Source organism: Mytilus galloprovincialis, chromosome 1, assembly GCF_965363235.1.
Source record: "Mytilus galloprovincialis chromosome 1, xbMytGall1.hap1.1, whole genome shotgun sequence".
Classification (NCBI taxonomy): domain Eukaryota; kingdom Metazoa; phylum Mollusca; class Bivalvia; order Mytilida; family Mytilidae; genus Mytilus; species Mytilus galloprovincialis.
In genome coordinates, this window is record NC_134838.1 from 52,458,968 (window position 1) to 52,465,176 (window position 6,209).

General features: G+C 32.2%; 1 long non-coding RNA gene across 1 annotated transcript; it reads left to right on the forward strand.

Annotated features, from left to right (window-relative positions):
• Positions 1-472: 472 nt before the first annotated feature.
• Positions 473-4,635, forward strand: LOC143080794 (uncharacterized). Its single transcript, XR_012979804.1, has 3 exons — positions 473-568; positions 1,793-1,852; positions 3,894-4,635. It is a non-coding gene; the product is annotated as an uncharacterized LOC143080794 (long non-coding RNA).
• Positions 4,636-6,209: the final 1,574 nt, after the last annotated feature.

Genomic DNA, 6,209 nt, shown 5'->3' on the forward strand with positions numbered 1-6,209 from the left:
CAAGAATAGTCTCCGATTTCGTATAATAAAATAATATTCAGAATAGAATTTTTATGCACACAATTGTGTATCTATTTTTTAATACAACAATGTTTAAAAGCATGTTTACCTGTGACGAACATCCTGATATATTCGATAAGGTTTCACATATTGATCTTTTCAATATAGTTTTTTTTTAAATGAAAAGACGCCTTTTAAATGAATATTTAACCAAATAAAAAATGCAGACAACTTAAATCAAACGGCACTCAAACATTCTTTTTAATTTCAACAACCTATTCTGACCAAACAATTGTGTCTTAATTTATTTTTTGGTTATGGTTAGGCGATACGGGAATCTGAGGTTAAAGTTTTTAACATAAAAACTTAATGCAAGTATGACATTTAGAACTTGATTGATGTTTATAATAACAAGTATTGCAAAACTTACGTCACACCTGCACTGAACCATTTATTTCCTCTAGTACAGTATATTTCCTCATATAGAGTGTATATAAGACAGAAATAAATTCAGGACTTATCAAAACATTTCTGTACACCGTTAAATAGCAATACGCATACATTCAAGGTAAGTTATACGTTCATAATGAATTAATTTTTCAAAATATTATAGATAATGTTTTAATGTATGCAATTAATGTTGAAGTATGAAAAACAACAACTTCTATCTCGTTAAGAAATAGATTCTTACGATTAGATATATGGTTAGGGATGCAATTATGACTTCAGTATTAATTTTTTTCTGTTAACGTCAAATCAACTCAAATCACGATAAAGAAAACGATTCGGTAGACACAAAAGATGTAATAATTGTCATTATCATATACTTAGACTAAATAATATATTATTTCCAATGTATGATAAAAAAAATTAAATTAACGTAAACTCCATATGTTTCGAATTGGTGCTGAGCGTGCTGATATGAAAAGTTCATCACATGCTTCCATTGTTATCACATGCCTTTCCGTAAAGTTATTGCATGGCATTCCGGTGATACTCGGCAAATTCCGGAAAATACAACTCAATGCTACGCTTTCAGTAAAATACATTACAAAGTAGTGTACAAAACAATTATTTGAATACTGAAAAGTATATTGTGTAAAATAATAAAAAGCAGAAAACAAACAAAAACAAAATCAATGCATTTTTAAATGTATAAAAAGTTTCAAACATAATTTAGAAAGTAACTTTTAAAAAGTTGACTTTTCCAAACATTAGGTATATTGTTGAATTTTTTTTTTGTCGATACGTCCATACATTTTCTTCTCTGGTGAGGCATATGATGAGAAAGGTTTCATATCGAATGTACTAAATCTGGAGTCCGACGTCCGTGAACTTTTCAATCTTAGAACTTCTATTTTGGAACCACGTAAAAGGATCAATATATGAATCTGTTATTTTTCTCCATGGTTGAAGCATATGATAAAAAGATCATAACATGTCATTTTTCATATCTCATGTATTATCAGGCCTCGGTCAATATCAGCCCTCGAGCCATGTGACTCTTGGGCTGGTATTGAACCTCAGGTTGACAATACATGCGATATGAAAAATCCCATGTAATAATCTTATATTATCAGTTAAAAACAATTCGCGGATGATCAGATAAATGTTTTTTTTTTCTTGATAATTAGATGTATGGCAATCATACATTTTTCATGGCTATTCCTGCTGATAAGTATTGCAACCCTAGTTTAAGGCATCAGATATATTGGAAGAATATTTTTTTCATTTTTAGTGACATTTTCAAACCAATCAATTTTAGTTGCATTTGTTTTAATATTCATTCTAGGTATAATGGAAGGGAAAGCTGTTATCATTTTCTTTGGATTTATAGCATGTGCTTTTGCTGGTATGTATCTTATGACGTTATATTTTTTTTATTGTTCAAATGAGGATTTATACAAAAGAATAAGTCACGAAAAAACCTTATTATAACATTACAGACCAAATATTTGAAAAACAAACAATACAAAGATTCTTTAAACAAATTTATAAAGTACATGAATATTAAAAATTAACATACAAACAATGGTACATCGTTTCAACACTTGGATTATACGTTTACCATTCCTCATCAGGAAACAAATCGGGGAAACAAAGATATTTGAAATTCATTTAAGAATAAAAATTGTAGCAGGAAAAGCAATAATGACGGATACATAAAATAAGAACACCTTATATATTGTATTTAGAGCACAAATAAATTAACGGTACAATACATGTCTCTTCAGTGATGCTCGTGGCCAAATATTTGAAATCCAAAGCTTATATAAAAGATGAAGAGCTATAATCCAATAGTCCAAAAAGTATAGCCAAAACCGTGAAAGGAATCAGAGCTTTGCATGAGGGAGATACATTCCTTAATTTATAATAATTTCTATCATTTTGTAACAGCAAATTTTTATAACACAACAAAATCCGTATTTTCATGCCAGTACCGAAGTATTGGCTACTGGGCTGGTGATACCCTCGGGGACTAATAGTCCACCAGAAGGCATCGACCAAGTGGTAGTAATAAAATTAACGGTACCAGTTTTCTTGCACCAGATGCGCATTTCGACAATACATGTCTCTTCAGTGATGCTCGTGGCCAAAATATTTGAAATCCAAAGCTTATATAAAAGACGAAGAGCTATAATCCAAAAGGTCCAAAAAGTATAGCCAAATCCGTGAAAGGAATCAGAGCTTTGCATGAGGGAGATACATTCCTTAATTTATCATAATTTTTATCATTTTGTAACAGCAAATTTTTATAACACAAAAAAATCCGTATTTTCATGCCAGTACCGAAGTACTGGCTACTGGGCTGGTGATACCCTCGGGGACTAATCGTCCACCAGCAGATGCATCGACCCAGTGGTAGTAATAAAATTAGAGGTACCAATTTTCTTGCACCAGATGCGCATTTCGACAATACATATCTCTTCAGTGATGCTCATGGCCAAAATATTTGAAATCCAAAGCTTATATAAAAGATGAAAAGCTATAATCCAATAGTCCAAAAAGTATAGCCAAATCCGTGAAAGGAATCAGAGCTTTGCATGAGGGAGATACATTCCTTAATTTATAATAATTTCTATCATTTTGTAACAGCAAATTTTTATAACACAACAAAATCCGTATTTTCATGCCAGTACCGAAGTATTGGCTACTGGGCTGGTGATACCCTCGGGGACTAATAGTCCACCAGCAGAGGCATCGACCAAGTGGTAGTAATAAAATTAACGGTACCAATTGTCTTGCACCAGATGCGCATTTCGACAATACATGTCTCTTCAGTGATGCTCGTGGCCAAAATATTTGAAATCCAAAGCTTATATTAAAGATGAAGAGCTATAATCCAAAAGGTCCAAAAAGTGTAGCCAAATCCGTGAAAGGAATCAGAGCTTTGTATGAGGGAGATACATTCCTTAATTTATAATAATTTCTATCATTTTGTAACATCACAAAAAACACAAAAAAGTACTCAAACATGGTTTTTTTATTGGTGTTAGTAAATTAGAACAGCGGTTTTTAAATTTAAAAAATAAGTTATAGAACAAAGAGTTCCAAAAAAATATCATTTTGTTTTGTTATTGTTAGAGAAAATGAAAAAAAAATCTATTTTACCTTTTTCTACGAGTAAAAAGCATATTTTACTCTCACCACTAACGCTGAAACTACGAAAGCACTTATACTCTTTGCAATATTTATATTAATAATGCAATGTATAATACACACGATAAAAAATATCGAAACCGAATAATATTTAAATTCTAAGCTACTTCATTGAAGAGTTTTATGTTGACGAAACGCGCGACTGGCTTATCAAATTATAAGCCTGGTACCTTTTATGTTTTACGAATGATAATTCATATTTCAATATTTCTAATTAAAATTTATTATTACAGTATATTCACCCAAAGGCGGGAAAGCTTGTGAAATTGAATGCTCCAGTCATTCAGAATGTCTAGATGGATACAAATGCCAAACCGAAGGATGTGACCGTATGTGCAGACCTGGAAGAGTAATTTTATCTAATGCAGTTGTCGGATCAGACATTATTTCAGCTGGATGCCTTCAGAGATGTATGGACCGAGGTGGGCTAGGTTGCAGAAGTCTTTGTCAGCGTAGTGCAGATTTATTATCGGGAGGCCAAATCATTCGTAGTGGTTCCTTAGACAGTAGATTCAATGATGCCTTAGTAGATTCTATTCGGTCAGATAGTCTTGTTAGACATACCTCGTCAGTAGGTGATTCTATTCGGTCAGGTAGTCTTGTTAGACATATCTCGCCAGTAGGTGATTCTATTCGCTCAGATAGTCTTCTTGGACGTATCTCACCAGTAGATGATTCTATACGATCAGGTAGTCTTGTTAGACATATCTCGCCAGGAGGTTCAATACGGTCAGGTAGTCTTCTTGGACGCATCTCGCAAGTTGATTCAATTTTACATAAAGGCTGTAAGAATACATGCATTTCACGAGGCTGCAACTTCAACGAGGAATGTGTCACAAGAGATGGATGTTCTGTATGTGTTCGTGCCAAGACCTACGCATAAGATAAGACAACAGATGACATAATATATTGTGCAATATCTAAATGATAGTTATCCATTGATCGTGGTATTTTATAATTTTGTTATGATACACAAATAAAGTATTTATTATAACAGAGTTTATTTTAATGTTGGTCTTAGATTTACAGCTGCCTCTAATGCATGTTAAAAAACAAAATCAGCAACAAATCGTAACCTTATAAACTTCTAACTGAAATATAAGACACATCAGTAAAGCATTCTATATTTTTAATAATTATGACTGAAAAGAATTTTGCATGTGCAACAGAATATATAGCAAAGTACAAATTGCACTGCATTTCAATCAAAAGAATTATTATTAATCGTTCTTCGAATTCTCTAATGAAATATTACTAGTATTGCATCAAAAAGTGTTTCATTTTTGGAAATCTAGAGTCATGGATTGAAAGTTAAAAAGGGAAATATTAAAAATCTTAACTCCAAGGATGTTCAAAACATTTCCTTCTGTGAGAAAACAAATAGATTGAACTTGTTTTTTTTAAGCTAGTTAAAACTTTCACTTGTTTGACAGTCGCATACAATTCCATTATATTGTCAATAATGTGTGAACAAAACAAACAAACATAAAATATAAACATATCAAAAGGATTCTGTTATGTTCGTTATCACTATTAAAAACAAATGTGTCAAAGAAAAACCAAATGGCACATAGTCAAAGCTTATATTTAGTAAAAATGAACTATAGAATTGATTTTTAGAATGGATTTAACAATATAAAGCAATAGAAAGACGTCCATGGCATGCCAAAATGATATACAGGAAAATAAACTAAACAGTAAAGGTGAATAATTTAGATAGACAAAAAAACATTATTGAAAAAGAGGCGAAGAATACCAAGTGCATTCAAACTCATAAATCGATAATAATCTGACAACGCCATGGCTGAAACAAACCCAGACAAACATTACTGAATATCAAAAGACTGAGCAACACATGCAACACGAACTCCACTGTATGTTGAGATATATACAGGTGCTCCAGAACGGTAAGCAGATCTTCCTTCACATGTGGCACTCGTCATATTTCTCATGTTAGTAAAAACCCGCTATTTTGTCTGATTCAGTAGGTCACATTCGACCAAGCGGACAAGCATGCCGTTACGACAATGGAACATATTTATTGTCATCTATGAAACAGATATTCGATAAGGGTGAACCAACTCGCGATGGCGAAGGAATGATTTCAACTTGGTTTAATACTTTCCTTGTGATCAGCAATTCTCTATCAAGGAAATCCTGATAGGAAACACAAGCGATGGAATATCATATCAAATGGGTTAAGTGTTTACGTCAAGTCTTTTCTCAGATACTTAATAAGTCAGCTTTAATTTCTAACATCCAATTCATTCTAACGATGATGGATAGTTTTATAGTTGTCTCATTGGCAATCAAAGACATCTTATTATATTTATATATTTGGTGTATGAAATGATTTCTTCATGTCCCACTGTCAAGTTTTGTCTAACCTTGAACTCCTATTCATAGGTCAATGAACAATTTGTTTGGTTTGCCTTTTTTAAGATGCTACAACCTATACTGCCACTTTGTTTTGTATATGGAATGATTGTTAAGCAGTTAAGTGTACATGTCCATCTTACAAGGTACATATGATCTTGGTATTATTTCTA